The sequence below is a fragment of the Lissotriton helveticus genome, chromosome 1_2, assembly GCF_964261635.1.
Source record: "Lissotriton helveticus chromosome 1_2, aLisHel1.1, whole genome shotgun sequence".
In the NCBI taxonomy this organism is placed as follows: domain Eukaryota; kingdom Metazoa; phylum Chordata; class Amphibia; order Caudata; family Salamandridae; genus Lissotriton; species Lissotriton helveticus.
Genome location: NC_136058.1, coordinates 132,107,657 through 132,132,165, shown reverse-complemented (window position 1 = coordinate 132,132,165; position 24,509 = coordinate 132,107,657). Strand labels below are relative to the sequence as shown.

Sequence of the window (24,509 nt, the reverse complement as noted above, 5' to 3'; positions counted from 1 at the left end):
GCAAGGCATCCCTGTCACTTTTATGTTTTATGGCATAATGCCTGGCTACTGGTGATTTCATATCCTTGTTTGATAAGGCCCGCATATGTTCCAAAATTCTTAGCTTGACACCGTTCACCGTACTCCCGATGTATTTGAGATTGCACGGACAGATCAAGCAATAGACAACATATGATGTTTGACAGGTGATGAATTTAGATATTTTCTTACGCTCTTTGAATCCTGGCACCTCATAGCCTAACACCCTCTTACTAAATGCACAAGCCTTGCACTTCCCACACGGGAAGAATCCTCTCATGTCTTTCAAGGTGTGATCTTTCTTTTTGGGGATGTCAAGATGACTATGTACCAATCGGTCCTTAATGGATCTGGCCTTCTTAAAAGTAACTAGAGGGCCTGGGGGAATGTCTTTGTCCAATAATAGGATCAGTTTTCAGAACATGCCAGTTCTTCTTAAGGATGTTTTTTAAAAAACTGACAACCTCGGAAAATGATGTAATTAGACGGAACTTTCCTTCATCTTTGCTTTGTCTTGCTACAGCTCTGGCATTAGTCAATAGTTGATGACATGGAATTTTAGACACTTTGTTGAGAGTCCTGGTTAGAAGGGCACTGTCATATTCCCTCTATTTGAATCTCTCAATACTCTCACCAGCACATTTCATGAAATCCTGGTCTTGGGAGCAATTGCGTTTAAGGCGCAAAAGTTCCCCGTAGGGGATACTTTTCTTTAGAGAAACTGGATGTCCGCTGTCAGCATGTAATGTGCTGTTGCCAGCGGTAGGTTTTATATATATATATATATATTCACTGAAAAAACCATAGGTTTCACACCAGTTATAGTTAGGAATTAGCATTTAAAAACCTATTAAATTCACTGAAAAAACCATAGGTTTCACACCAGTTATAGTTAGCTGGAAGTTTTACTCGCATAAAACCATTGAAATTCCCACGTTATAGTTAGTTGGACTCACTATAACTTGCGCGTGCAATGCACTGCTGATGACGTCACATATTACATCACTCATGACATGGTCAGTGACATCACTCATGATCATACCATGATTCGCCACATGATGCGTTTGCATCCAAACAATTATTCTAATGCAGAGTTAAGGGACCTCTGCAGTAAGCTACTCCCATCAACGTCTAGACCCTCAACATCAAAACAACCCACTCCATCGGGTCCGGGGGCAAGAGACACATTGGCTACTATTCAACCTAAGTTTGCCGATTACAAAATCGTGAGCAAATATTGTAACAAGACACTTTGCTATGGTGAGCATTGTATCGAACTTATCATGGTTGCTGGTGATAACCGTAAGTGTCCAAGAAAACCCTAATTTTTCCTGATTTTTTTTTTGCTCCAGTTGAGCCATTTACAATTCCCTGTTTTTTGTTTCTCCCCATAAAAAAATACAAAAAATATAAAAGTGTTCAGAAAAGCCAAAAAAAGTACAAAATGTTCAAAAAAACATAAAAAAATATAAAACAACAAAAAGAAGAAAAAAAACAGTTCCTTTTAGAACTACCTTTACTTTATAAAAAATAAACCTATATCTTTGAAGAATCTCTGTCAATTTTTTTTCCTTAGGGTACGCTCCCCTGTACGCTCCCCGGTGTGCGTACCAGGTGCTCCCCCCGCGAAAATCGAAAAAAAAAGAAAACGTTGTCCCGCGGGACCCTTTTATGGCCCCCACATCAAACCTCGGGGGTCAGGGGGGGTGTACCCTGCCCCCTTTTGGTCATTTCCCCCTTTGTTTTTTGCCACCTCTTGTGTCTCGATCCTACCGAGACACAAGATGGCGGCCGCTGCGGACTGTTTCGAATGTTTACAGACACCCGAGAGCCAATCAGCTTTCCGTGCGCAAGTCGCGTAGCGCGCCCGGTGCGCTATAGATATATATATTTTTTTAAACCCAAATTACTCAAAATCCTCTGGAGCACATATCTTGAGACATAGCAAAGGCACATCGGGCTACCAGTCCCTACAATTTTGCCAAGTTTGGTGAAAATCCATTCAGCCGTACGAGCTAAAAGTGAGTTTGAGCGCCCTATGGAAATTAACATGGGGAAAACACGTTTTGGGACCCCCTTTTATCTCAGCCCCCGATTGACGAATCCCCCCCAAACTTTCAGGGAAAGAGCGGAGAGACGCGAGGCAAATTTGAGGAAAATTTCAGGCAGATTCCTCAACCGGCGCCAAAGTTATTCCCAATAGAATGTTGCGATTCCCCTATGGAAAACAATCCTAACTATAACTACCTACTGGCGACCGCCAGTAGGTAATATATATATATATATATATATCTTAATTTTGTGGGTGTGTGGAACCCTCTCTCTGAATTTTATCTGCCCCCAGGGACACCATCTCACCTGAGTCCCAGGACTCTATTCCAGGGACAGTGATGAAGAAGTTTGCTGGGGACCACCACTCTACCCCCCCATTGGGGACAACATTTGGAGCAGAATATAACACGCGGCCGTACAGCCGCGGAGTATGCACCACCCCGTAATTCTTGGGGGTCACGTAAGTGAAACAGCAGGCGTATACAGGATCGAGGACGGGCCCACTTGCAGGGTACATACAGGACTTGATTGTGTGCTCTCTGCACTACACTTCCCATAATACACAGTTTCATCTGAGCCTCCCATTGGTGGGTGTGTTATATGGAAAATGGTGAAGTGGGTCAGCGGTTGCACATGCCGCTTCCGTTAAAGCCTCTGAAGAGAAGCATATGGAGCTACGAAACGCGTCAGGCAAATCCATTACGGAGTGGCTCCTACAGGCAGATCCCCATCCCTACCTACACATAAACCAAGCTGCTGGTCGTGTGCTACTGTGCTACTTAAAGGTGGACAACTGTTGGAGCAGAATATATATATATATATATATATATATATATATATATATATATATATATATATATATATATATATATATATATATATATATTACCTACTGGCGGTCGCCAGTAGGTATATATAGTTAGGATTTTTTCTCTATGGGATTTTTGAAAATTCTATGTCTAATAACTTTGGCGTTTGTGGACGGAATTGGCTGAAATTTTCAGGAAAATGGAACATTTTGTTTCTGAGCAGCCCCTGAAAATTTTGGGGGGGGGTTCGTCAAGGGGGGGCCGAGAAAAAAGGGGGGTCCCAAAACGCGTTTTTCCCATGTTAATTTCCATAGGGCGGTTGGCCCCACTTTTAGCCCGAACGGCTGAATGGATGTGCACGAAACTTGGCAAAATTGTAGGGACTGTTAGCCCGATGTGCCTTTGCTAGGTCTCAAGATATGTGCTCCAGTGGATTTTGAGAAATTAACATTCAAAAAATATATATATATCTGTAAGCGCGCTCCGGGCAGCGCCCCGGTTCGCGTACTTGACGCGTAACGGAACTTTGCGAAGCGAAGCTGATTGGCTCTCCGGTGTCTGTCAACATTCTAAACAGTCCGGAGCGGCCGCCATCTTGTCTCTCGGTAGGATCGAGAGACAAGAGGAGGCCAAAACAAAGGGGGAAATTACCATAAGGGGGCATAGTAGATCCTCCCTGACCCCCTAGGTTTCATGTGGAGGCTTTAAAAGGGCCCCGCGGGGCAAAAAAAAACAACGATTTTTTTGTTTTTTTTGCGTGGGGAGCGCCCGGTACGCGCACCGGGAAGCGGTCCGGGGAGCGTACTATAAGGAAAAAAGAATGATAGACTATTATATTTTGAAATATTGTATGTTTATTGATTGTTCTTTTTGTTGTTTTTTTTTTTTTTTTTATTTAAGTAGCAGTATTAATGATTATTAAATAAAAATGTATTTTTGGAATTGTGCACAGTATACTATAAGTCTGACTTTACATTATAATCAATTTGGTACTAGTTTATGAATTACATATAAAAATAATTAAAGACTCAAACAATTTTTTAATATTAAATATAATTTTATTTTTCTGATTCTTTTTCAAAATTTAATAGAACGTCTAACATTTGACTGTCCGATATGTCCTCTTGTTGAGTGAACATAACTTCCCACATTTGACCGTCATCATAATGAAGTAAATAATCCACAGATTCTACACATTGTAGAAGTTCATGGTCTCGTGATTCATCCATGAATTCCAAGTCAATCGGTTCAATTATTTCCTCATTATTCATGTCTAGGACAATTTCAAAGGAAACGTTCTGTTCTCCTTGCATTTTTGTGCTGAAATTTGAATAAAAAATAAATATATCAGTAGAGATAGGGCACTGTTGGGTTTAAGTTCAGACAGGTACTTTTGAGGCATGAAGTAGTACTATTAAAAAGTGCCTGTGAAAAAGCCTATGTAAATTCATAATTATACCACAGAAACCTAAATCAATCCATAATTATAATAAACAAGCCTTTCTCAATGTCTAACTCTTACAGAGGGATAGTATATAACTATCTGAAAATGTTTTCAAATTTATAAAATAATATCTTACCTTTTAAAAACAAGTTTAAGTTGTGAGTGAAAATGATCTTGCAATGTAGTTCAGGAAGTAGTAGTCAAAATGGCTGTGTTTCTCTCTCTTTTTTTATATATATTCAGGTACATAACCAATCAAATGTCAGGTAAAAAAAGTAGAAAATGAAAGTAACATTTTAATTGGTTGTCAATTCCAACACTTCAGATGTGTTTTGTGAAGTAATTTACCTCAGGGTATTTAGAGAGGTCTACAGGCTAAATGGCTAAATGGAATTCCAACCAAATTTGTGAAAATGGTAGGGATTGGTATGTAGTATGAGTTAATCTATATTTGGTGACATTGTCTCCAGGGTTTCTTCTGTAAATTACTTTCCCACCTTTTTTAATGGAGCGCTTCCCGGTGAGCGCCCCGGTACGCGAACCGGCAGCGTTACGGGAGTCCACCATTTTGTGTTTCGGTCGAATTAAAATACAAGATGGAGGGCAAATAATGTTCAGAATGGCTAGAAGGGGTCACGGTAGACGTATCTTGACCCCCTAGGTTTTCTGAGGGTGGCTGAGGAGGCCCATATGTGCGAAAAAAAAACATTTTTTTTTTAAATTTCGCGCGGTTAGCTTCCGGTGCGCGTACCGGGTAGCGCTCCGGGGAGCGTACTTTTTTGAAAATTAGTGAAAAAAGTTAGAGTAAAATAATAATTGTGAGTGATCAGATGTAGGGTAGCTCTGAGAAGAGCTTTTGGGTTTATGGTACATTTAGGTACTTATAAGTAGGTACCAATGCACAGTCTTAAATTCAAAATGAAAATTCTGTTCCCTTCATCTGAGAAGTGAACTCCATCTCCTCTGTAGATATCTTGCATGTAGTAACGCAAGTTATTGTTGTACATGGAGCCCATTCCATGGTCTCTCATGTAAGCTGAAACAGATTTGTTTACATGCTTCCTCGACTTCTCAATTTGTGGACAAAATTGGTTCGACCACCTCCATTTCTGTCTTTGGCATATATTTGAATATACCAAGGCAGTTTGAGGAAAAAGTGCCATCAATTGCTCAAAGGTGTCCTTTAAAAGCATTTCCAGACCTACCCCAGTCAAAGTGCCCAAGTCATTACCTCCACAGTGCAAAATTAACAGGTCAGGTTTAGGCAATTGCATAAAGGTTTTCACCAATGGTATCAATTGGTGATATTTTAATCCTCTGTTGCCAATCCACTTAATTTCCACATTTTGTAAATTGAGGTTAGGTAAATTTCTGTTATCAGCATACCTCTGAGCCCAGTAGATGTAACTATGTCCAACAATCCAGACAGAAAACATGGTGAGAGAAGGTTCTGCTGCAGTCAGATGAAGTGTGGCAATGAAATGGCAGTTGAAAAAATAAGAGTTTAAAATGAAAAAAACTGTGGAGTTTCTGTGTTAAGGAAGCAGTAGCAGTGATTGGTGGATTTTGATTGCAGAAAACAGAAAGTTAGGGTGCATGGATGAGTTCTTTGAAAGATGTAATTTGAATGGTCAAGAAAAAATCATTTTATGAAAGATTGCACTGGATATGCAGGTGCACTGAGAGTTCAGAGTTCAATTGAAACATTGTTGTGTGAACTTGCAAACATCAGAGGTCTTTCAGGAGGTGGTTGCTATGCAAAAAAGGCAGAAAGGGCAGAGGGGGGAAGGGTGTTGATTTGAAAAAAGTGAGGGAAGAGTTTTGATTGGGTGACATGAGAGATATGTGTGATGAATTACAGCTTTTCTGTGCTTTTTATGGCTGCAGACTCTGGAGTGCATACCTTTTGCTCTGCTAAAGACAAATTGGTGTATTTCTGAGACTGTTTTGAAACTCATAAAGTATTTGCTAAGGTGAGAAAAGATTCATTTAATTTAGATAGAGAATAGTATGGTTTAGGGAGAAAATTATGAAGAAAGTTGTGTATTTAAAATGTTGCTTTGTGTCAAGTGTTTTACAAATAGATTTTGTTTCTTTGTGTTACATAGCCATGTTAAAAGTGACGCAAAAATAGTGCAAGGGTCTTACAAAAATGCTTTCATGTGTCTTAGGGTATTTTAACTCACTTCCCCATGAATGTATGAATATGATTGGTTTACAAGATGTGTTTAAAAACGTTTTTTGAAATCAATTAGGTTTCTTGATATGTACTGCTAGAGTTTCATAGGTTGCTTGGGGCATATTTTCAAGGCTTTTGAGTTCCTTTGATGTAATTTTTCCCATTTTAATTTAAGACCTTTCCCCGTGGTGCAAGCTCCTTGCAAATATGCCCCCATTTGTGCTTGGCAAATTTAGATTTTTATTCTTTGACTAACATAGCCATGTTAAAAGTGACCCAAAAATGTTGCAAGGGCCTTAAAAAAACGCTTTCATGTGTCTTAGGCCATTTTAAGTCATTTTCCCTTGAATGTAGGTATATAATTGATTTAGATGATGTGTTTAAAAACGATTTATGAAAACAATTAGGTTTCTTGCTATGTACTGCTAGAGCTTCATAGGTTGCTTGGGGCATATTTATAAGGCCTTTGAGTCTCTCTGATGTTATTTTTCCCATTTTAATTTAAGACCTTTCCCTGTGGTGCAAGGTCCTTGTAAATACGCCCCCATCTGTGCTTGGCAAATTTAGATCTTGATTATTTGACTTACATAGCCATGTTAAAAGTGATCTAAAAATGGAGCAAGGGTTTAAAAAAAACGCTTTCATGTGTCTTAGGGCATTTTAAGTCACTTCCCGATGAATGTAGGTATATAATTGATTTAGATGATGTGTTTTAAAACGTTTTTTGACATCAATTAGGTTTCTGGATATGTAGTGCTAGAGTTTCATAGGTTGCTTGGGGCATATTTATAAGGCATTTGAGTCTCTCTGATGTTATTTTTCCCATTTTAATTTAAGACCTTTCCCCGTGGTGCAAGGTCCTTGTAAATATGCCCCCATCTGTGCTTGGCAAATTTAGATTTTAATTATTTGACTAACATAGCCATGTTAAAAGCGACCCAAAAATGGTGCAAGGGCCTTAAAAAAACGCTTTCATGTGTCTTAGGCCATTTTAAGTCATTTCCCCTTGAATGTAGGTATATAATTGATTTAGATGATGTGTTTAAAAACGATTTTTGAAATCAATTAGGTTTCTTGATATGTAGTGCTACAGTTTCATAGGTTGCTTGGGGTATATTTAAAAGGCATTTGAGTCCCTTTGATGTTATTTGTCCCGTTTTAATTAAAGACATTTCCTCGTGGTGGAAGGTCCTTGTAAATACACCCCCATGTGTGCTTGGCAAATTTAGATTTTGATTATTTGACTTACATAGCCATGTTCCATACAGTTCTCACCTTCTGCGTAGTCTTTGATATGCTAGACTCCATCTGCACTATGAGATACCTAAGCAAAGGAAACACAGGTGATGTGATTGTGAAATGAGGAAAAGAAACTCCACATTTTTCAATTACATCACCTGTGTTTCCTAAGTTTACGAATGACATTGTGCAGATGAGGTTTAGGTCTGTCCACGGACACAGAAGAGGTCTGGCCTTTGTTCAAAAGTGAAGTGGATATGACTTACTTCATTGGTAGGCCTTCACATATATTATCTCCTCTGTACTCTTCAACAAGCGTAAATTTCATCTGCAACCCTGAGTAGGCCTCACCTTAAACAAACCTCTGGATAGGCCACACCTTATTGTCATCCTGAATCAATCATTTAAAATGTTAGGGACAGATTTATGATAGGTGTATGCCTCTTTTGCGTCTCTGTGCGTCATTTTTGTGACGCAGCGGCGGTGCAAAAGATTTGCTATGTGGCGACATATTTAGAACTTGATGCATCTAGGCAGATGTGTCATGCTGTAAAGTCCCGTGCCACATGAAACCGATGCAGCAGTGATGGAAAAGATGCACCATGTTACAAGACAGGCCTCACTTCATCTCCAACAAGATAAGAAGCGGAATCTTCTGTAAATGTCAAAATTGTTGTATACACTGCTGAACTTCTGTGTACTCTTTGATATGCTAGACTCCATCTGCACTATGAGATACCTAAGCAAAGGAAACACAGGTGATGTGATTGTGAAATGAGGAAAAGAAACTCCACATTTTTCAATTACATCACCTGTGTTTTCTAAGTTTACGAATGACATTGTGCAGATGAGGTTTAGGCCTGTCCACGGACACAGAAGAGGTCTGGCCTTTGTTCAAGAGTGAAGTGGACATGACTTACTTCATTGGTAGGCCTTTACATGTATTATCTCCTCTGTACTCTTCAACAAGCATGAATTTCATCTGCAACCCTGAGTAGGCCTCACCTCAAACAAACCTCTGGATAGGCGACACCTTTTCGTCATCCTGAATCAATCATTTTAAAATTTATGATAGGTGTGTGCCTCTTTTGCGCCCCTGTGCGTCACTTTTGTGACGCAGCGGCGGTGCAAAAGATTTGCTATGTTGTGACATATTTACAACTTGATGCATCTAGGCAGATGTGTCATGCTGTAAAGTCCCGTGCCACATGAAACCGATGCAGCAGTGATGCAAAAGATGCACCATGTTGCAAGACAGGCCTCACTTCATCTCCAACAAGATAAGAAGCTGAATTTTCTGTAAATGTCAAAATTGTTGTATACACTGCTGAACTTCAGTGTACTCTTTGATATGCTAGACTCCATCTGCACTATGAGATACCTAAGCAAAGGAAACACAGGTGATGTGATTGTGAAATGAGGAAAAGAAACTCCACATTTTTCAATTACATCACCTGTGTTTCCTAAGTTTACGAATGACATTGTGCAGATGAGGTTTAGGTCTGTCCACGGACACAGAAGAGGTCTAGCCTTTGTTCAAGAGTGAAGTGGATATGACTTACTTCATTGGTGGGCCTTCACATATATTATCTCCTCTGTACTCTTCAACAAGCGTAAATTTCATCTGCAACCCTGAGTAGGCCTCACCTTAAACAAACCTCTGGATAGGCCACACCTTATTGTCATCCTGAATCAATCATTTAAAATGTTAGGGACAGATTTATGATAGGTGTATGCCTCTTTTGCGTCTTTGTGCGTCATTTTTGTGACGCAGCGGCGGTGCAAAAGATTTGCTATGTGGCGACATATTTACAACTTGATGCATCTAGGCAGATGTGTCATGCTGTAAAGTCCCGTGCCACATGAAATCTTCTGTAAATGTCAAAATTGTTGTATACACTGCTGAAATTCTGTGTACTCTTTGATATGCTAGACTCCATCTGCACTATGAGATACCTAAGCAAAGGAAACACAGGTGATGTGATTGTGAAATGAGGAAAAGAAACTCCACATTTTTCAATTACATCACCTGTGTTTTCTAAGTTTACGAATGACATTGTGCAGATGAGGTTTAGGCCTGTCCACGGACACAGAAGAGGTCTGGCCGTAAACGAATGTTCCGCAACAGGATAATTGGCAATTTGTTAAAAAATATTAAGAAAGGTCAACAGAAAGTGGTTTTTTATAAGAGAAAAAAAAAGTTGAGAAAGTTATTGATCAGGCATTTGAAATTAAACGAAAGTTATTTATTTTGATAATCAATAGAATTAGGAAGCTATACAAGGCAATTTATGATTTCAAAAGAAATAGTAGATGGAAGAGAATAGTTAATCGTAGTAATTTTTGTGAAGTTTTTTCTGGAGAATGGATGCATAGTTCAAGTTGTGAGGCATTTTTTAATGAGGAGAGTTATTTCCAGGATAATGATTTGGTGCATGCAGTTGACACCAGTGGTCGAGCTTATGAGGTGAAAGATAGTTGTCCAGTTGAAAAAGAAAAACTTGTGACAACAGAGACAGAAGAGGTGTTAGGTAATGAGGTTTTAGGAAGACGTCCTAAGGGTCCTGTGTACACCTGGAAGTGTAGTAGTATTTGCAGTGTACGACAGGATTCCATCAATTTGCTTTGTGATTTTGTACGGACATTTAATAAGAAAAGTTTGAAGCAGAAAATGATGTTGTTGCAAGAATTAGATCCTTGCAGAGTGAGAGAAGTGACAGGTTTGCATGGTCATTCACTGGCTTGTCTTTCCAGGAGAGTATGCCAGAGTGTTTTTCATCATTTCAGGATGCTAGCAGTGCATCATAATAAAGTGAGGAAATTAGTTAGAATGTTGTATTATGCTAAGAGTCCAGCAATTATGCTTAAACAATTATGCGCTGCTCTTTTGCATGGTTCTGAAATAGATGTGAAGAATATTTGTGAAGAAATTGAGTTTTGTTACTTTGGAAGTAAAGAGGAGAATGTTGAAATTGACCCAGAAGAAGAGGGTAATGTGGAAGATAGTGTACAGGTTTCCAGTACAGATCATTTTCAGAAGGAAATTGCCACGTTTCAGGTGAAATCAAGTGAGAGGCCTAATTTCACTTGTGTGTGTTGTCGACGCACTTATTATAAGAATCAGACTAAGTTAGTGGATTTATATGCAAAAAGTGAAAGGGAAAATAATAGTGAATGGAAGGATTTTGCAACATACTTGATGGTAGAAAATTGTTTTGATTTGGGATCAGATCAACGTGTGTGTACTTATTGTTGTAACAAATTAAATCAAAACCAGATGCCTGCTAGAGCGGTTCATAATAATCTGGAATTGGTTGAGATTCCTTCTGAATTGAAGGATTTAAATACTTATGAATCTATTTTGATTCAAAGTATCCATCCCTTTCAGGCTATTGTAAGAATGGAGCCAAAGACAGGGAAATTGCCTCCATCAGATTTACAGAGAGGATTAAAGGGAAGAGTTGTTTATTTGCCTCTAGATTTGAAGAAAAACATTAATACAATTGGAGTAGAAAAAGTGGAAGAGGAACCTCTGGTTATCTTAGTTAATGGGGTTCCGACAAAGAGTAAGAAAATATGGCAAGATTTAGTGGATGTTAGGAAAGTCAAAAAGGCAACATTGTATTTGAAAAAAAATAATAAGTACTATAAGAATGTATATGTTGCAGAAGAGGAAGTAAGTGAAGAAGAGGATAGCAATTTGTGTGCTGGTCAAATTGAGAAAGTAGAACCCTCTAAAAGTGAAGAAATATATGAACATTATAGTGTTCATCCTTTGCATTCCAAGGAAGTCATGGGGAATGCTATTGAGTTGTTTCAAATGAAACAAGCCAAAGGGAGTCCCATTAGTGTTTGGGAGGAAAGTTTGGAAGCTCGGTGTTTCCCACAGCTATTTCCAACTGGTCAAGGAGGAAGATATGATGAGCGACCTCATCAAATTCCTGCTTCTGAATACCGGACTTTACGATTGTATGCAGAAGATGCTAGGTTTCGACAATGTATTCCCTATTTGTTTCATCTCCTGTTTGAAAGCGATCTGTCTGGACTGTCATATGCAGTGAACCACATCTTGAAAAGTGGTATACAGATGCAAAACATCTCTGCAAGTGACTTTATGGATAAAGTCAATGTGCAAGACAGTATTTTGGATTGTCACCTGATTAATCTTATGGCGTGTCAGCGTGGTACTAATGAGTACTGGTACCGTCGTCATGGTGATTTAAAATGTATGCTGAGGAACTTAGGAACTCCCACATGGTTCCTCACTCTGAGCTGTGCCGAGTATGGCTGGGAAGACTTACTTGAATTTCTACGAGAGGCAAATGGAAACATTGAAAATATCGAATTCAAGACACCCGGAGAACTGTACTCTTTGGATCCAGTGAATGTATGCAGGTACTTCAATCATAGATTTGAAGCTATGATGTCTTTCATCATGAATAATAAGAATCCACCTCTTGGAGATGTGTTGGATTTCTTCTGGAGAAAGGAGTACCAAGCAAGAGTTGCTCTTCATATACATATGCTGCTGTGGATCAAGGATGCACCTAAATTTGGAACAGATCAAGTTCTACGTTTCCAAAGCCATCGTTGTGGAAAGTACTGTCGTCGTAAATTTAGAAACAAGGACAAGTTCTACACCAAATGTCGTTTCGGCTTTCCACGACCGGTGATTTCTAAAGGAAGAGTAAACAGTTTGATGTCTTCGCTGCGACATAATGTGATGAAGAAATCACCTAAAAACACATACAATTTGAAAAGGAACGAAGAGTCCAAGTACATCAACGACTACAACCCAGTGATTTTGTCCATGTGGAATGCTAACATGGATATACAGTTTGTGGCTGATAACTGTATGGCTGTGGCTCGGTATGTGACATCTTACATCACCAAAAAAGAAAAGACAGAATTGAAGGATATGTGGGAGGACATTTCCCATGAAAAGAGCCTCAGCAAGAAGTTGTACAGTTTCAGTCTGAAGATGTTGTCACATCGAGAAATCGGAGCTTACGAATGTTCTGACCGGTTGTCTTCAGCAAGTCTCTATGCCAAATCCAGGAGTATCGTTTGGGCGAGTCTTGGTCTTGCTGCAATGCGTAATCGAGTTCTGAAACCTGTGCGGGAAATTGAGTATTTGGCAGAAAAGGAGCCGAACAGTACCGATATTTTGAAGACCAACATGTTGGATACATATTATCCAAATCGAAGCAGTCACCTCGAGAATGTTTGTCTGCATGAGGTTCTACAAAATTGCATATTCAAGAGGAACATCAAAGAAGATATTGATAAAGGAGTGTATGCTGTAATTGGAAGTGAGGGATGTCTGGTCAAGCAAAGAAAATGCCACTTGGTAAACCATCGAAAATTGAGTGGCGAATCTCCTGAAAAAAAGGAGTTTTTCTATTTAGCACTTTTGCTACTTTTTAAGCCTTGGCGTGCAGAAGAGGAACTGCTTGGAGATTTCCTCTGTTACCAAGACTCTTTCACTGCCGCCAAGGAGACCATAGAATGTCCTGTTTTTCCCAAATATCTAGAAATGTTGAATGCGGAAATCGAGCATGAAGCAGCGATTGCAGCCGAGATTGCCAGAGACAGTTCCCAGGACAGTCAGAGTTCTGTTTCATTGAGTCAGGATCCACTAGGAGGACCTGTTATCGAAAATGAAGCTGCCACTGCCATGAATGAAGTGAAAAGAGCCATGGCACATGCTCAGGAGGATGCGGTTAACTTAGAAGACTTGGAAAGACAACTCAACGTTGAGCAGAGGAAAATATATGACGAGGTTACCAACCAAATTGATCATGGATTAAGTCATGAGAAGAAAGAGTGCTCATGTACGTCGTTGAAGCCTGTCCGACTGTACGTGAGTGGAGAAGCGGGAACTGGAAAAAGTTTCCTCATTAAAGCAATTTCATGTTATTTGCAGAAAAGGACTGAGTCATCGCTGTCTCGTGTTGTCACCGCTCCAACTGGACTGGCAGCACATAACATTAAAGGTATTACTTTGCATCGTCTACTGATGCTGCCAGTGGAGCATGATAACAAATTACAATACCACAAGTTATCTGGAGATGCTTGTTGTGAAGTTTCAAGAGTCTTGAGGAAAATGAAACTTCTTATCATTGACGAAGTAAGCATGGTTTCCAATGTCATGCTTGCCTTTGTGCATTTGAGAATGCAAGAAGTTCTTAAAACAGAGTATGATGTGTTATTTGGTGGCAAACACATCATTGTTTTCGGAGATCTTCTGCAGCTGACACCAGTGAAAGGACAACCTGTGTTCAAAATGCTCACGCATGAAGATACCAGGAAGTGCCTAGGGAGCATTGGCAACGTCAATATATGGTTAAACTTCAATTATGCTGAACTGCATGAAAATATGCGTCAGGCGAAGGATGAAGATTACAAGAATATTCTACAAGATGTTAGAATTGGAAAAGTGACCGAGCATGGGAAAGAAGCTTTACATGCACGATTACTGTCAAATTTATATCCAGAACAAGACGTTGTGCCTGAGAATATTTTTCAGAAAATTACTGAGAAGAAATCTGGAATATGTTTGATGCCAACTCTTGCAGAATGTGCCATCTTCAACAACAAAATGTTGCATTTAGAAAACCAAGAGATTGTGAAACTGGAAGCTATTGACAGAGTAGGGCATATGGGATCAACAATTATTTTGTCTGAGAATTTGAAAACAAAATTGGATTCATTAGAGAAGACTATATCTAAAACTGCAGGTTTTGAAAAGACTCTGAATGTGTGCTTAAATTGCCGTATAATTTTAAGAAGGAATTTACATGTTGAAAGAGGTCTGGTAAATGGATCAATGGGTAATGTTGTTGATTTTGTGAAATACAGAAATAGAGATGGAATTGAATTTTTTTAAATTAAATTTGATGGCATTGAGGAAGTACAGCTAATTGGTCGTTGTTCTGCTAGATTTTTGCTTGTAAAAGACTTATATGTTCGCCGTAAGCAGTTTCCTGTTTGCTTGGCATATGCGGTGACAATCCATAAATCGCAAGGTTTAAGTGTAGACAGTGCATTGGTGAATATTGGCAGTTCTGTGTTCAAGGAGGGTATAGCATATGTGGCATTGTCACGAGTTAGAACTTTATCGGGATTGTACTTGATTGAGTGTGATGTCACAAACATTTGTGCGGATCTAGATTGTGTTAAGGAATACAATAGGTTAAGAAGAGAGTATGCGCCACATTTGCCTCAATATCCTTTGTTTGAGAAACGTGTGGTAGGCCGGAAACGAAGAAATGTGACCAATACTAGGGAGGTTGTAGCAAAAAGACGAAAAGTCGATGAACCTGAAATTATAAGCAGAAAGAAAAAGGATTCTGTTGAAGATGTTGCTGGTTTTCAATTTGAAAACAGTTCTGGTGTCAACTGCTATGCTAATGTAGTGGTTAATGTTTTGTTTTCTCTAGAAAATGTAAAAGAAGAGATTGTGGTCAATTCGGATCAAAGATTTTGCAGTTTGTTAAATTCTGTGTTAGAGAAATGTAGCACTGATAGAACAAAAATAGAAAGTGTGTCTGAAATTCGAAATCTGTTAGACAGATGTTCAGGTCAAACACAATTCTCTCAAAATATTCAGCAAGATTGTCAGGAGTTTTTAATGTATATGCTTGATGTATTGCATGCTGAAGGTGTAGATGTAGATCACCTGTTTGGGCTTTCTTATCAATGGCAGCATGACTGCAAGAACTGTAGGGTATCAAGTACGACTAGTGTAGACTCAGAAAGATTTATATATTTAACTCTGCCAGACAGTAAATCAGTGTCCTTTAATAAGCTAGTAAAAGCAGCTGATCACAACATGGAGTGTAGCCAATGTAAATCTGAAATGATGTCAACATTATTTATACGAACATATGGCCAGTATGTCATTTTAATGTTCCAACGATGTAGGCCTGATGGAACAAAATTGACAACTTTAATTAAAAATTTTGTGGCTTCGCAGTTGTCAATATCAGGAAGGACTTTTGTAACTGCAGCAATTATATATCATGACGGTCCTTCAATAACATCAGGACATTACACAGCTTATTTAAAGTCTAGAAATGGCTGGTCATTCTGCAACGATTCTGTTTTAACTTTCAAAAAAAAATTGCCTTTTGACCTTAAAAATTCTTACCTGGTGTTTTTAAAACCAAAATTTTAGAGAAGGAATCTCGGGATTTGCTCTGAGGAATTTCAAGAGGTTCTAATGGCTCCTACACGATTTGGCCTTGAGGATAAGTGTAGTACAGAGTCAAAAGTTATTTTTGAGTTTTAAATAGTTCCTGGAAAAAAAGAAGATTTTCTTACAGAAAGTGGTGGGCACAGATTAGTTGAAGGACAACAGAGTATTTCCCAAAGCAAACGGTGTTCTTACCATAACACTTGACGTCATGGAAAAATAACTGCACTTTGAATGAGTTCAGAAAAACTGTTTCTTTTTATAAGCTAATTCAAGCAGCCAATCAAAACATGGAGTAGAGGTAATGTAAGTCTGCAATGCTGTCTAGATTATTTGTCCAAACTTTTGATTATAATGTCATTTTAAAAATCCAACTATATAAACCTGATGAAAGTAAGTCTTCAACTTTAATTACAAATGTTGTGGCTACACAGTCGTTGATTTTAGGAAGAACATTTGTAACTGCAGCTATTATATGGCATGATGGTCATTTGACAAGATCCGCTTATTACACAGCTTATTGAAAATGTAAAAAAATGTGCTGTTTCGGAAATTATTCCCATTTGACTACGATACAATGTTGCCTTTTTACTTAAAAATATTCTTACTTTCTGTTTTCAGAAAAGAGAATTTAGGGTAGGTAACTGGCGTATAATGATTCTAGGGGTTGATATAATTTTATCTGCTGTTTTATATTGCTTTGTGATTAAAAGTGATGTAGAGAATTAAATAATTGTAGTAGTCATAGAGGTAGTGTAAGTCTGCTTCATAGTAAGCAGTATCAGTGTCATAGGAAATGTAGAACATGAGTGAGCAAGAAGGGTAAGATATTACTAGTCCAGGAATGTGAAAGTGATCTTGAACGTTTTCTTTCTGAAAGTTGCGGAAATACAAAATGACGGGATTTGCTTACAAGAATTCAAAGAGTTATAAATGGCTCTTACATGATTTGGCCTTGTGGAAACGTGTGGTAGAGAGCGAGAAGTCATTTATTGTATGTAACATATTTTTCAAAACGATGGAGGTTTTCTTTCAGAAAGTGGCGGGCTGAAAATAAAGGGCCCGATTCACAGAATGAACTTAAGACTCAATCCTAAACTTACTACTATTTTGGTATTCACAGAATGCACTTACTACTTTTGGCATTCACAGAATGAACTTACTACTTTTGGTATTCACAGAAATTAGGATTTTGTCTTAAGTCTGTCTTAAGTCTGTCTTAAGTCTGTCTTAAGTTTGTCTTAAGACAAACTTAAGACAAAATCCTAACTTCTGTGAATACCAAAAGTAGTAAGTTCATTCTGTGAATGGCAAAAGTAGTAAGTGCATTCTGTGAATACCAAAATAGTAGTAAGTTTAGGATTGAGTCTTAAGTTCATTCTGTGAATCGGGCCCAAAAACAGCACAACAGAGTGTAAGCTGTTCATAGGACATCCTTCGACGTCATGGAAAGTAAGTTACTTTTGAGGAGTTCTGATTTCTGATTGATTATGTTATATGGGTTTTTTAAACACAATCATTTTGATTGTGGTTTTTTTTCCCCGCTGTTATATGATGAATACCTTCAAGTCACTGTTTTTAGTGAAATTTGATACATTCTGAGAACAGCAAAAATAAACCATTTAACATGTATAATTAATTCTGTACTTTTTGTATTTATGATGTACATTTAGAACTGTGTAGGAGGTATGGAGAAGCTGAGGCTTCTGTAAGTGTCAAAGTTGTTGCATACAGTGCTCACATTCTACGTAGTCTTTCATATGATAGACTACATTTCCACAATGAGATACCTAAGCAAAGGAAACACAGGTGATGTGATTGTGGAATGAGCAAAAGAAATTGCACGTTTTTCAATTACATTACCTGTGTTTCCTAACATTACACATCACATTGTGTAGATGAGGTTTAGGCCTGTTCCAGGAGACAGAGGAGGTCTGACATTTGTTCAAGAGTGCAGTGGACATGACTCACTTTGTTGGTAGGCCTGCACATGTATTATCTCCTCTATACTCTTCAACAAGCCTAAATTTCATCTGCAACCCTGAGTAGGACTTACCTGAAACAAATCTGTGGATAGGTTACACCTTATCAGCATCTAGAAACAATCATTTAAAATGTTAAGGGCAGTTTTATGAAGGCTGTGTGCCTCTTTTGCGCCGCTGTTCCGTCACTTTTGTGTAAAAGATGCACCATGTTGCAAGATAGGCCTCAGTTCATTTCCAGCAAGATACCGTCAGTTTAGAATGTATATAATTAGGACTGTGTCGGGGGCATGGAGAAGCTGAGGCTTCAGTAAGTGTCAAAGTTGTTGCATGCAGTGCGTACTCTTTCATATGCTGGACTACATCTGCACAATGAGATACCTAACCAAAGGAAACACAAGTGATGTGATTGTGAAATGAGCAAAAGAAATTGCACGTTTTTCAAATACATTACCTGTGTTTCCTAACATTACGAATCACATTGTGCAGATGAAGTTTAGGCCTGTCCAGGGAAACAGAGGAGGTCTGAACTTTATTGGTAGGCCTGCACATGTATTATCTCCTCTGTACTCTTCAACAAGCCTAAATTTCATCTGCAACCCTGAGTAGGCCTCACCTGAAACCAACGTCTGGATAGGACACACCTTATTGCCATCCTGAAACAATCATTTAAAATGTTAGGAACAGTTTTATGATGATTGTGCACCTCTTTTGCCCTGCCATTGCGTCACTTTTGTGAGACAACAGCAGTGCAAAAGATGCACCATGTTCCAAGATAGGCCTCACTTCATCTGCATCAAGATACTGTTAGTTTAAAATGTATACCTTTAGGACTGTGTAGGGGGCCTGGAGAAGCAGAGGCTTCTGTAAGTGTCAAAGTTGTTGAAAAACTGTTTGTCCTTGAATCTTTTCCCTTGTCTTTTCTAATTTTTAAATACATGTTTTAATATTTTTCAAATGTTTGTTCTCTCTTTCACAGATTGAAAGTATAAAAATAACAAGTGACTAAGTTAACGACAATTATAAGGTAAATGTTTTGTACTCTTTTCATTACATTTCTATCACATTTAACTACTATTAGTTCCACTGCTTCATTTCTTTAACCCTCACTTTCCTGCCTTTGCTACTTCCCTCATTCCTTTCTCTATTACTTACTTACTTACTCTACTCCTTCCACTCCTTTTCTCAGTCCCTCTCTTCTCATAGTTCCTCACTCTTGTTCACTCACTCCGTCTCTATTACTCTCACTGTCTCTGACTGATCACTCTTTCACTACTTGTTCATTATGCTTTCTCTGTGTAGTTGAAGCACACTAAGGGGCATATTATGAACACAGCCAATAAAATTATTGCTGTTTTTATCGGCAGAAAACTGCTGCAAAAGCGGTTTTAGCGGCAGTTTTCTGCCGCAAAAGCGGCTTTAGCGACACATTTCTGCCGATAAAAGCTGCAAAACTTTTATTGCCTATGTTGATAATATGCCCCTATGTTATTTACATTTCTTTGCTGTTTCAATTATTCCTTTTCTGTTACTTCTTCTTTTCTGCTTTCTGTTTTTTCTCTCTGTTATTCCACATGTTTTAATCTTATTTTGAACATTCACTCATATTCTCTAAGAAACTCTTCTTTGTTATTCTTCTACTCTCCTTTTTTTCTTTCACTTCCTTATCTATTTTGTTTTTCACAATTATACCCTCTTCCATCTTTTCTTCGGTAAATAGATCTATTAAACAGTATCTCTGCTTTAGTCCCTATAGCTGTCTTTCTTTTAACATTACTCTCTGTTTACTTCCCTCATACTTACTCTTCTTTTTTTTTTTTTTTTTTTTGGGTTCGCTCCCGGTTCGCGTACCGGGGAGCGAACCGGGAAGCGAACCAAAAGAAATAGAGGTTGCCAGAGTGCTAAACATTCTAGCAATTTTTTTATAAAGGGGAGGTAGTTCTGAAAAGAACTTTTATTTTTATGTTTTTGTTGTTTTATATATTTTTTTTATTTTTCTGAACATTTTTTGTTTTTTTTGTGTTTTTTGAACAATTTTATGTTTTTTTTGGTTTTTTTGGGGGGAAACAACGAAAAACAGAAATCAGAAAGGGCTCAACAGGAGCAAATTTTTTTTATTTTTTGGGGCGTTTTGAGCACTTGTGGTTTTCATATGCTCTGTTTATCAAATTAATACTCATATTGGCACATGAGAGTAGGTTACCACAATAAATACACACTATCTTCATGTGCACAAATGTTTCTTGGATGTTTGGCACTGTTTCCCGTGCCTCTGGCCCCGACAGAGTTACCTGTGCCGATGTCCTGGCCACAGGAGTTGGGGGGTTGTCTTGGAGGTCACGCATCTCTGCCCTGCTGTAATTTACTGGATGCCACCTCTGCATATGACGATGCATAGTATAGTTGCCGTAACTATACTTCTTATCTGTGCCTCTAGATAAATCTTCTTTGCATATGAGGCATGTCACATAGCGAGCATTCACTTTTTTTTGTCCTTGAGGAAAAGAAAAAAACTGCCAAATAAAACTATTTTTGCGGTGAGATATCCGGGGCTCCTCACGTAAAAACTGGCTTGGCTGTACTTCCTCTTCCTCTTCTTGGTCCTCTTCCTCCTCTGTGTTGGGAAGGAACTGTGGAGGTGGTCCTCTCTTACTTGGTGGTGGTGGTGGTGGTGGGGGTGCACCAGCTGCAGCTACTACTGAAGCCATTTTCTACTCAGCAAAATAGGTCTTCCTTTCACAAAGTTGAAAGTCAGAGTGAGAAAAAAGGTGGGGGCTTTCATCATTTTGGAAAAAAAATTAGTTCTAAACCAATGAAAAGTGTTATTTTTAGGTCACATGACCTAGCCTTACATCATTAGGAAACCAAAAGTGAAATGAACCAATGAAAAGTTTTATTAACAAGTCACATGACCTGTTACGCTTATGTTACGCGCTGCGGGCCGCGCCCGGATCGCTTCCGGGGAGCTGCGCTTCGCGCCTCGGTTCGCGCTCCGGAGCACTTCCGGGTGCGCTAACGCGGCGCGTCATAAGACGCATTACGCGGCAACGCGATACGTCGCGCTTACGCGACGCTCCCCGGATCGCTTCCGGGGAGCTGCGCTTCGCGCCTCGGTTCGCGTACCGGAGCACTTCCGGGTGCACTAACGCGGCGCATCATAAGACGCATTACGCGACAATGCGATACGTCGCGCTTTCGCGACGCGTCACGATGTTGATTTCTAACGTGGCAGTTGCGCAAACGGAACGTTTACCGGTTCGCGTACCGAGTCGCGCCACCAAATTGAGCTAACGGGAAGCTACCCGGTTCGCGAACCGGGAGCGAACCAAAACATAATAATAAAAAAAAAATTATTAATAAACATATAAAATATATTTTTTGATTTAAAGAAGAATACATTTTACAGCTATAGATATTAGCTTTTAAAAAACCAATGAAATTCACTGAAAAAACCATAGGTTATAGACCATATATAGTTAGGAATTAGCATTTACAAAACCTTGAAAATTCACTGAAAAAACCATGGGTTATAGACCATATATAGTTAGGAATTAGCATTTACAAAACCTTATTTTACTCACACAAAACCATTGAAATTCCATATATAGTTAGTTGTACTAACTATATATCGCGCACCCGCAATCCACTGCTGATCATGTCACATATTACATCATTCATGACATGGTCAGTGACATCACTGATGACATCACTGATGACATCTCAAATGACATCACTGATGACATCACTGATGACAACATCCAGTGACTGTATGTTTCTGTAAAGTTAAAATATGTCTTACATATTGAAGAATGAGTGGATGTATAAGTGTCTTGACGAAGGATTTAGTAGGTGCATGACTGACTGTATGAGTGAGTGATTAAATGTGTGTCACTGAGTGCATGGGTTAGTGACTAAACTGTCTTAATTTGTGCATCATTATGTCTGTTGTTCTGTAAACTGCTGCATGTGTTGATCAGTAGCTATATGAGTAACTATATGGGTTATTGATTGGTTGCCCAAGTATTTGTATGGGAGACTGAGTGTGTGTGTGGGTGGCTGGGAGGTGTATGACTCTGTGCATAGATGTGTGAGCAGTTGATTCACTAGATGTATGGGTTCAAAAGTGCATGTGGAAACAGCTGTATGGGCGGTTGACTGTGTGCATGAGTGCATTGGTGAGTGAATGGATATCTCAGTGCTACATGTCAAAGTAAGTACATATGTAAAACACAGTACATGTGAGAGTTGGCATATATAAATAACTGTGCATAAGAGCCAGTGAATGTGTGAGTGGCTGTATGGATCATTGTGAACTTGTATCAGGGATTGTAAAAGAGAGTAAATATGTGTTAGTATATGTTTGAATAAGTAAGGTGTGTATAACTGTATAGTTGAGGAAATGGAGGTGTGATTGATTCTTTGCATGACTGACTAGGTGTGTGAGTATCTCCATGGATGAGTGACAGTCTGTGAGTGTCTGTTTACACTGAGTGTACCTAAGGTTATATTAGAGTCTGAAGAGGTTCATCGTATTATCACATGAATGATGTCATCAGTGATGTGATCAGTAATGTCAAATGAGATGTCATCAGTGATGTCATCAGTGATGTCATTTGAGATGTCATCAGTGATGTCATCAGTGATGTCATTTGAGATGTCATCAGTGATGTCATCAGTGATGTCACTGACCATGTCATGAATGATGTGACATGATCAGCAGTGAATTGCGGGTGCGCGATATATAGTTAGTACAACTAACTATATATGGAATTTCAATTGTTTTGTGTGAGTAAAATAAGGTTTTGTAAATGCTAATTCCTAACTATATATGGTCTATAACCCATGGTTTTTTCAGTGAATATATATATATATATTAATTTTGTGGGTGTGTGTGGAACCCTCTCTCTGAATTTTATCTGTCCCCGGGGAGACAATCTCACCTGAGTCCCAGGACTCTATCCCAGGGACAGTGATGAAGAAGTATGCTGGGGACCACCACTGTACACACCCCATTGGGGTGTTCCCTCCTGCTCTTGTTCTCCCATGTAGCATGGACTGTGCTAGACAGACAGGAAGTCGACTTGGCAAAGTGAGAGTGGACTCCACATGCTGCCACTTATTTTTTTTTTTTAAAAGAAGGCTCTGAATGCCCCGGGTAGGGCCAGGACACCAAGACATAAAAAAAGAAAAAAGACAAGGCAGTGTGGGAGTGGGCTCCCCTCACTGCCATTATTTAAACGAAATTACAGATGTGGGTGCACTGGAAGGGACTGGGGCCCCAGAAAAAAACATAAATATGCAAGGCAGTACAGGAGAGAGCTCCCCATGCTGCAATTAGTTAAAAATATAAAGAAAGAAAATAGATTGTGTTCTCGCTGCTACAAAACTAAAGAGGTGAGGCTGTTCCTTAAAAAATCACTGCATTCATTGCACTCTTACTGGAGCACCCCTTGATGCCTTGCATGGTATTTTTGTAATATTTAAATATTTGTGGTGCCCCAATGTGAGCCAGGGGCACTACTAACCATTAATGTAAGTGTTGTGGGGGCTGCAAGGAGCACAGCAGCCCCCCAGGAATGTTAAAAAACGTATCATCTCCTGGGTCATGGAATGCATGACCCCAGGAGAACTTACCATCATTTCTAAAGCACTATGCACTGCAGCTGTATTGTTTTCAGTTTGACAGCGGGTATCTTGTGGGTGGATCTATGGCTGTATTTTGCACTCTGACGAATGTTAAAGAAAGACTCAAACACAAGTTTATGGTTGTTTGAAATAAAATGTTTAGGTTCAATATTTGTGTGACAATAATTATTGTGCTTTGTAACGTGTGTATTTATAAGGAGTACTTTGGAATATGATTATTGATAAATTATTTTGGTGACTTTTTGAATAAATCTGCTTTATATAGGTTAATCTGCTGGCCCCTTGCCAAAGCCAATGTGTCATCCTTTTATACTTTGGGGTTCTGACCCTTCAACAAAGCCAGTAGGTCTGCATTATTTAAAATGACATATCTGTATATTGTTACTCTACATTAAAAAAGCTGAGAAATTCACTGAAAAAACAAAAGTTAAAGTGACATTATAGGTAGGATTGCTATCAATATTTTACCATACATAAAAAAATGCCAAATGTTAAAGTGGCGTTGTAGTTAGGTACAAATTACAATTCAAATGTAAAGTTTTAAACTGAAAAAACACTGCAATTTACCAGTTATAATTAACTGAAGTAACCCTTACTTGCGCCCTTGCCATGCTCTGCATGTGATGACACCTAGTACATCACTCATGACATGTTATATGACATCACAGATAAAATCACTGACAACATTTCAAATTACATGTATGTTGACTGTGCATGGTGGAGCAAGAGTTATAGCTACTTCAGTTAAGGAATATGTCTCTGAGGTGGTTCCTTACGATGGCGGTCGGATGAGCGTCCAACCGTCATCGTTTCGGAAAGGTATCAGACCGACTATATGTCAGCAGTTTCACCTACCCAATTACAATGCGACCACCGTGTAAGCATTCGTAAAAAATCCTTCTACCATTGTGGCTTGCAGCCTGGATAAGGGCTGCAGTACAAG

The 24,509-nt window shown here is 38.9% G+C and overlaps 1 protein-coding gene across 1 annotated transcript in view; it reads left to right on the top strand.

The window, feature by feature from the left end:
• The window catches only part of C8A (complement C8 alpha chain), a 438,546-nt gene that overhangs the window by 123,856 nt on the left and 290,181 nt on the right, over positions 1–24,509 (top strand). The window lies entirely within an intron of this gene.